This window comes from Prunus mume, linkage group LG3, assembly GCF_029339155.1.
Source record: "Prunus mume cultivar Tortuosa linkage group LG3, ASM2933915v1, whole genome shotgun sequence".
Taxonomy (NCBI): Eukaryota; Viridiplantae; Streptophyta; class Magnoliopsida; order Rosales; family Rosaceae; genus Prunus; species Prunus mume.
The window spans coordinates 24,605,309-24,614,311 of record NC_142700.1 but is presented as its reverse complement, the minus strand read 5'-3'; positions in this window follow the sequence as shown (position 1 = coordinate 24,614,311).

Below are 9,003 nucleotides of genomic sequence, written 5' to 3'. Positions count from 1 at the left end.
AGTTGTACTATTGAGTACCACCCTAGCCGAGCTAATGTCATTGTGGATGCTCATAGTAGGAAGTTGGTTGGCTAGCTCACCTTTGAATGGTTTATCACCACCTTTGGTGGAATTGAGGATGTTGTGGTTGAATTAGAAAAGGGATCAAGAATGAAGTTACTTGCTGGTTTCCATATGAAGTTACTCCATTGGTTGAAATTCCTAGACATGGGATGGATATGGAATTTACTTCCGTAACATAGAAACCAGCAAGTATAATTCCATATTAACTATGCAAAAATATAATTCCATATCCATCCCATGTCTAGGAAGAACCTGTGCAGATTTTGGACCTACAGGAAAAGGTGTTACGTACTAAAATCATTCCTATAGTGAAAGTTTTGTGGATGAGTTATACTGTTGAGGAAGCCACTTAGGAACCGAAAATGCAGATGGCTCAGTATCCATTCTTCGGGTGACAAGGTATGAAATTTCGAACACGAAATTTTTCATAAGGAGGGGAGATAGTAACACCCCATCCCAAATAATTAGTTAATTACTTAACTAATTGTGAAATTATATTTTTGCCCTTAGGAGTAGGGGTACTTTTTTTGTTCGAGAATGAATTTGGAGAATTGGATAGCACCGTTGCTTAGAGCTTGTTAATACAAGTCCATAGATGGGTAGCATGCTCAATTCTGATTTATAACGAAGAAGTTATTTTCTACGGAAGTGCAGTGGCCCAATTGTAAATATTACGAAGTCACAATTTAAGTAGCTGATTAGGTTCTTTCTCGGGAAATTTCTCTCTTTCTCTCTCCTTGGGACTATCTCTCTCTTCCTTCAAGGTGAACAATAACTCCCCCACTTCCCATTCTAATTTTGGCGCCGCCTAACCTCGGTTGCCGTTGCAACTTTCACAAAATATCTTCCTCTTGTCCTCCTCTACAAAACCCACCCAAGACCAGAACAATTTAGTAACCGGTGAACTCGATTCGACGACGAGAAGAACTTAGGTTTTTTGGCGGTGTTTTGCTAATTTTCGTGACTCCGTTCCCCATTTCCGTCGAGTGAGGTATGAAACTTCATCTACCCTTCGCACTCTATCTATTTATATAGATGTTTGGGTTAATTTTGGACTTTTGAAGATTGATTTAAACACCCACGTAGGGTTAACGGTGTCGTCGTGTTTTCATCAAATTCCGGCCACTTTTTGGTTGAGGTCCAAGACCAAAAATTGGTCCCCTTGTTAGTCTGAACACGTTGGTATAGGTATTGTCCGGTGATTCAATAATTTTCCATCGTCGAAATTTCTCAAGACACCCAGTTGGTGGTGGTGTGTTGGCCCTGTGTCTGCGACTTGTTTTCGACCTAGTATTATTCCCTCGTCGTCTTAAGCACAATGATATGCTAGGATTTAAAGTTGGTTACTGTTTCACTATCAATCAGATATTGCACCTATTATGCGATATGATAGGTTCCCGTTCAATCGGTGCCAATTTCAACTATGTTGCTCCCCGTACCTCTAGGATCGTGTAGGAACTTGCATATCGTAAATTTGAGCCCTGGATACTCTGAGTCAATGATTATACGCTTAGGCAAACCGATCGTGCGATTGGCTTTGATCCAACTACTCGAACGAGACCAAACTTTGAGACATGTGGATTGTGTTGGACCTATAGAAACTATCGGATTGGAAATCGGAGGTTGTGGGCCTTCCGGGCCTGGTTTACTAATATGGAAAGTTTGACCACTAGGTTGACCATGAGTCTTCCCAGACCGTCTCATCCTTCGGGAAATACTAGAATGACCCTATAAAACTTCTTAGAGGTTGGGCACACGTTGAGACCTGGGAACTAGAGTTTTGAGTTAAAGTTCGTTGTTGGGTACATTTATTAATTAAATTTGTTTATTCTCTTAAATAGGTGCCCAGGCGCAATGTATGGCTCATCATGGACTCACTCAAGGTTAAGCTAGCATTGGACTTGTTGTGAGTGGACATTTGTTTTGTGACTTGATTGGAAATTGGTTTATTTTGGGTTAAATAGGTTGTGGGATTTTATTATCGAGCTAGTCTTGGCTTTTACAATGTGATATGGAATTTCCAGGGATTACTATATATTATTATTATTATTATTATTAATAAATTATATGGATTTGGGTTTCGGACTGTGGTGATATTGGTTATGTTTATGGAATTTGGATATACTTTGGGATATGGGATTGTGCATATTTTGTTGATAAGAAATTGTTCCTTGTTTATCTAATGTATTTCAAGTGTGATAAGTTGTAAGGAGCAGGTATTCCCAAATGGATCAAAAATATTGTACACACTGGAAGACGTTTGGAACACTAAGCAAGAAGCCGACACTTAATCAAATATTTCTTCAATACAAAAGAGTTAGGTTATTCTTGCAAAACTCTTTGTGGATTGAACATCTAATGCTCTTTACCTAAATTGACCTTAGGTCCCTTAATGCATTCATATCATACATGAAAAATTGTTTTATAAAATATTGGCTAAGTATGAAAAATGGTTTTTCGGAATAATCATTTTCTCAATATAAGTTTTGGCGGATTTTATTTCTTACACTTCAAATAAGAAAACTTGATTTTATGGGATTTTAGTATGAAGTATATATTGACTTAATGAGCCATCAATTTTAGCCTAAATCGTATTTTGTACTAAAATTGATTTTTCATATTTTGATTTTGTGGGAATTTGATTTTCTAGTATTTTTATTCGAATTCAATTGGGGGTTACTTCCTTATTTACATTGTAAACTTAAGTAAAAGGATTAAAATAAAATTGAATGAAAGTAAAAGGACAAAGACATTTACTTAAACGCTGAAAATGAAAATACGATAATCTGTACACTATTCCAAGATTTAATCTCTTCACTATTCCTAACTGTAACAACCCAATCCTTAATTAATTCTTAATTATTATTTTATTGTGAGGAAAGACAATTTTGCCCCTAAAATAAATTATTATAGAAAAGTTGACTTTTTGACCGGGAAAGAATATGGAAATTTCGATTGCACTGTTGCGTAGAGCGCGACAAAACGAGTCCGTAGACATGTAGCGGGCTCGAATCGGAGTTATATCTAGGAAGTTACGATCAAAATACTCCTAGGGGCAAAATTGTAATTAGGCAAAAGTCAGATTTTTTTTTCAAGCTCTCCCTCTCCTCACGAGCCAGCCCTCCTTTCGCTTTTCTCAAGACCTAACGGCTCCAAGGAGCCACCCCGCCGCTACAGGCCACGGCCGGCCAAGGGATCGAACCCAAATGAACCGGCAGCCTCCCTCTTCCCTTCTTGGTCAAGCCCACTGTCGGAACCACCGAGTCCGCCGAAAAGAACCCGAGAACACCGTTTAGCTAGAAAATTCCAGCCGTTCAATTTCCCTCCTCCGGCCACCAATCTCGACTTGTGAGGTATGGTTTCTCACCTATTTTTCATGATCTAGCTGATGGTTGGGTAGGTTTTCTTCGATTCAAAGCGTAGATAGTTCGATTTTCAAGTTAGGGTTTGGCTGATTTTGGGATCACAATTTCGGCCAGTTTTTGGGGTATGTCCAAGAACAAAAGAGGTTCCAAATAGTGTGTTACACCTAAGATAGGAGTCTTGGGCTGTGATTTTGAGATTTCCGGCGAAACGTTATTGCTTTGGGCACCATGCTCCGCCGACGCTTGTGGCGGCGCGTGGGCACTGTAGGAAAGGGGCATTGTGTCCCAATGCAATCTCCTAGTTGTCATGAGCTAGTAGGTGTGCTCGGATTCCAATCTGGATATCGTTCGAGCATCGAACGGATTTCGCCTATTGTGGAATTTCCAAGTTCGATACGTTTGAGCTGTTGGATCGCATTTATTCTTGTATGTGTTGACCAAGACAATTCCCGGATCGTGTAGGATTCGACGGATCGGGAATCGGAGTCCCGAATACTCTGAAAATGCCAACCCTAGGGCCAAGGTTACAGAAACCGTTCGATCATGCAATTGTAAGCAATTCGACCGTCCGATCAAGACCAAACTCTCAGGCCATGTGTCCTAGGTATATTAGAACCTCTAGGAACACTCGAATCAGAAGTTTGGAGGTTGTGGACCCCACGGGGTCCTGTGTTGACTTTTTGGGACTTTATTGCCTTTTGAGTCTCGAGACTCTTCTAGACCAATTCAAATGTAAGGAAAGCTACTGTGAGCATAGAAATGACTTAATGTTGGTGCACGTACTGTTATTGAGCTCTATTGTTTGTGTTTGAGCTTGTGGAAAGTTCATGTGTGTGCGAGTGTTCAATTGGTTTATTTATGGTTTTAATTCCAATATTTTATATGAATTCGGGATGAGTATTTAATTATCTGTTTATTTATAACCTGTTTATATATTCATATGGTTAATTATGTCGTAAGATTATAAATGTAATATGGTTAACAAACTAGCTAAGTATTTAGTATATATTTATATATATTCAGTAGTTGAAAGGGATGAATTGTAGCTTTTGGCTCTTATCAGATTGTGGTGTGTATATATATATATATATATATATATATTTTAAAGTTTAGTTGAGAACCAATCTATTGAAAGTTTATATAAATGACGGGTTATGATTTTCAAACCCACCACGAGGGTACCCCTTAGTTACTTTGAAACAGTTTGGTTATCTTGATAATGCCCCACGAGTTTCGGGGACGCCTGAATCATGTGGTGCGCAGATTGCGGCTTAGATTGAAGTGTTATCTCTAAGACCTGCAAGGAATGCGGCTTAGATGGACTTGGTGTCTCCGGACCTGCGAGGATTGCGGCTCAGATTGAAGTGTTATCTCTAAGACTTGCGAGGAATTCGGCTAGGTTAACTTTGTGTTTCTGAGGCCTGCGATGATGGAATTGACGGACTAACATTGGAATTGACGGATTATTATTGGAATTGACGGATATATGGAATTGACGGTATAAAAGGAATTGACGGATCAGAAATGGGGGTATGCCTTGGTGGAGAGAATTTAAGTTCTAAGATGCTTTTAAACTAATTAAGGATTTTATACAGTTACCATTATTTTCTTAAGCGTCACATTTGTTTTACAAGCGATAGATGGAAATATATATAGATTATAATCAAGTTATTGATATATATAAATATATATTTATTTATTTATGAACTTTACATGAGTTCGGTACAAGGGTGTTCGGAGCTTATAAATCTTTAACTTATTTTATTTTATTATATTTTATTTATTTACCCTTATCTTGCATTATTATGTATAGTATTAAATAGGGGTGGTATTTTAGACCGAAAAACCGCAAAAATTAACTGACTATTTACCTCAATGAAACCGCAATTGCGGTAAACCGAACCGCATTTGCAGTATGAAGAACCGAACCACATTTGCGGTTGCCGTTGCGATATTTGATTTTCAAAACTTGCGGTTACCGCAAACCGCAAAGTATAGCCAATCTATGTTATTTTATTTGATCTTTCTTATAATAAAATGTACTAAACTATGTTGTTTTATTTGTAGATAGCATTGGTGCTCAAACAATACAACGGGGTTCTTTAAATCTACTCACCACCAACACTTGAGTTTGTAACATTGGTGCATTGCATTTTTCTTTTAGTTTGTAACTTTAATTAACTTTGAATTGGATTTTTCCTTTTAGTTGTAACTTTAATTCATTTTGCTTTGCATTTTCCTTTTGGTTTGTAACTTTAAAGGATTTGGAATTGGAATGCTTGAGAAGTTTAACTTTAATTGGAATGCTTGGAATTGTAACTTTAATTTTTTTTAGGTTGTGAATGCTTGAGAAGTTGAGGAGATTGTAAATTTATATATGCTTGAAAAGTTGAGGTTGTATATTTATTTATTTAGGTCGTGAATTTATATTTTTATGAATGCTTGAGAACTTGCAGTTTTAAACTGCTAATTCACGGTAACCTACTGCTTTTTGTGGTTTCAAAAATCACCATACTGCAAATAGTCGGTCGGTTTGCGGTTTGAGCAAAAAATTCGCCGTTACCGAACTGCAACCACCCCTAGTATTAAATTGCTTAAGTTTTTCTAATATATTTTGCCCCACGAGTCTTAGAGATATACGAACCGTGGGAGCGAGGATTGCGGATTAGGTTGACCAAATGTCTCTTGAGTCCAGCGAGAATTATAGGGCAGGACGTGTCATTAATGGTGTCACGAGGAAATGGATAGTTATGGCTTTCCAAGTGCGATTACGTTAATCTAAATGCTTTTAATTATTCAATTAATTATATATTGCCAAGTGAGTAATGCCAAGAAGCTTGGAACAGAAGGCTGAGATGAAATATGAGAATTACATGTGGCTTGATCCCTCAATAAGGGTACGTAGGCAGCCTATGGTTATAAAGTACAGCCATGAATTAGAATGTTGAGAATACCAATGCATTACTGTTGTTCTGAAAGTTGAGATGCATTTTATTAGCAGATTGATTTATTTGATTGGTTGTAACCTGATACCAGAATATTATGATGCTTACTTTCTTTGGATATAATTGAATGCATACTGAACAAAAGTTTGATGATATGTGGAAATTTTGGGAAATGAGCGAATTACAGGAAAACTCTGCCGAATTTTTGACAGAAGTCAATCTAGTAATAAAATGGATTTTTTTAAGTTGGAAGGGCGATTTGGTCATTTACACTGGCACCCTCCAGGTGTCGGACACACACGGGGTTCGACTAAGATTCCAAAGTAGAATTTGAGTCGGGTCCTATCACTAACAGCTTAAATATTTCAACAACTATATTTTTAACAGTTATATTCCTCAACAGCTATTTTCCTAACGGCTCAATTATTTCTGAACTACTATATTCCTAATGGCACAATGATTTCCAACAGCTATATTTTTGTACTTATAAATATGTCTTCAGATTTCTTGTAAAATAAGAACTGAACATATTCATCCAAGCTTACAAGCATTCATCATACTATGAACATCATTTTTTTTTGAGCCAATCATGTTCAAATTCATACAAGAGTTCTAGTGTTCGAATTACTTCTGTATCACCTACTCAGAAAGGAGTGTTGTCATTGTGTGAGCATCAATTGTATATCCCTCTCAAATAGGAGAGATTTTTTGTTCCGAGAGTTGTTTCATTCAAACTTGTAAAAGGGGTTGGTTTGACCCTATGAGGTGAGAAGAGTGTCTTCCACCTTGTGTGTTAGAGTGGTGTGCTCTAGCAGTGTAAAGGTTTCAACTCCACCTACAAGGAGTTTTAACTCCACCTACAAGGAGTTTTCCAACATAGTGGATCGAACTCTCAAGTGGTGTGCTTGAGGACTAGATGTAGGTCGGTGGATTGAATCAATATAAATCTCTGAGTTTGAATCTCTCTTTCTCTATCTCTTTAGTATTGTGCTTGTCAATTTAGTTATCCGCATTTAAATTTAAATTTGCAATTAACCTTATTCACCCCCCCCCCCTTCTTTCTTCTAAGGTTGATTCTCTGGGCAACACGGATTTATGTGGCTACACACCATTTGTTGTACCTTCCCCTTGGTTTGATACGGAAAGGATGCTAGAATTATGGAAATGAATTAAAGTTGGTCTTTGGGACCCTTCAGGGCACACATATACTCTTTGCACGTGCGATGCAAGTCCCGGCGTTCGTGCTAGGGAGCAATAGTCCCCCGGTTGGACTGCTCATCCCTAGCTACCAGTGCCTAAAACAACTCTCTCTAAATCTTTTTATAAGTGAGTCATTAAAATGCGCCCGAAAATTACACAGGACTGTATTCGCCACATTCAAATTATTCACCCACGCAAAATAGACCTCTCACTCTGAGAAACATAGCTCAAACCCAGATTCCATTTTATACGTGCAACAAACACCTTTTAAATAAGAAAGAGAAGTGATACCTACTCACAATATTATGAACACAATAAGATGCATAAGTGATACCTACTCACAATATTATCAACATATTAAGATACAGAATTGATACCTACAAACACTATTTTCAACACATTAAGATACAAAACTGATATTTACTAACACTATTTTGAACACATTAATATACAAAATTGATACCTACTAACATTATTTTCAACACATTAAAATACAAAACTGACACTATTTTTAGCACATTAAGATACAGAATTGATACTTACTAACACTATTTTCAACACATTAAGATACAAAACGGATACCTATCAACAATATTTTCATCACATTAAGGGTAACTGATACCTACCAACCGATGTGGGATTCAATATATATTTACATAGCATCATACAAATAGAAACAAGGTATGCAAATGCTTTCTTGACAAGATGCATTGATCCTTATGCATCCCAAATCATCTCATATTCACAGTTTAGATCTTCAATTTTCTCGTATGCATTCTACTTCTAATGGTACTTATTAGTTGTTTTCCAAGCCTCATTAAATCACTAAAATGATGCCCTACACTCACACCACTAGATAGGCAAAGCAGGATGACAAGCAAACAGATAAAGGTTCCTGGAATTTTAAGAAAAGACAAGCAAGAAGTAGGATAAGCAAAGCAGCAACTACAAATCTTGAGGGATCTATGATGCAGATTAACTAGGAAGAAGCAACAGCCGTGAATCTGCACTTCAACAAATTACGACAAACAATAGCAAAAAAAAGCCAAATTTTGGAAAAAGGAAATAATATTTAAACAGCAGATAGAGTTACTATGCTTAACGTGTTGAACTAGTTGAAAAATGCATGAAAGTTCAACTAATGCATAGTAGAGAAACAGTAATTTTAAAAAATTCAACCCCAAGCAAAATCATAATGCCTACACACTAACAAATTAGAAACTAGAAAACACAACACACAAAGCAACTGAAGCCAATTTATATTTTTGAAAACACAACTAGTACCGAGAAAGAGTAGTCTTACCCAAAAAATCAAAGCCTTAAAATCCTAAACCTAGAAAATCAAAGCCCTAAAATCCTAAAAAAAATTAAACATTAAGTAAATGCAAACCTTAATATCAAAGAGAGAGAGGGAATTCGAGAGAACCGTA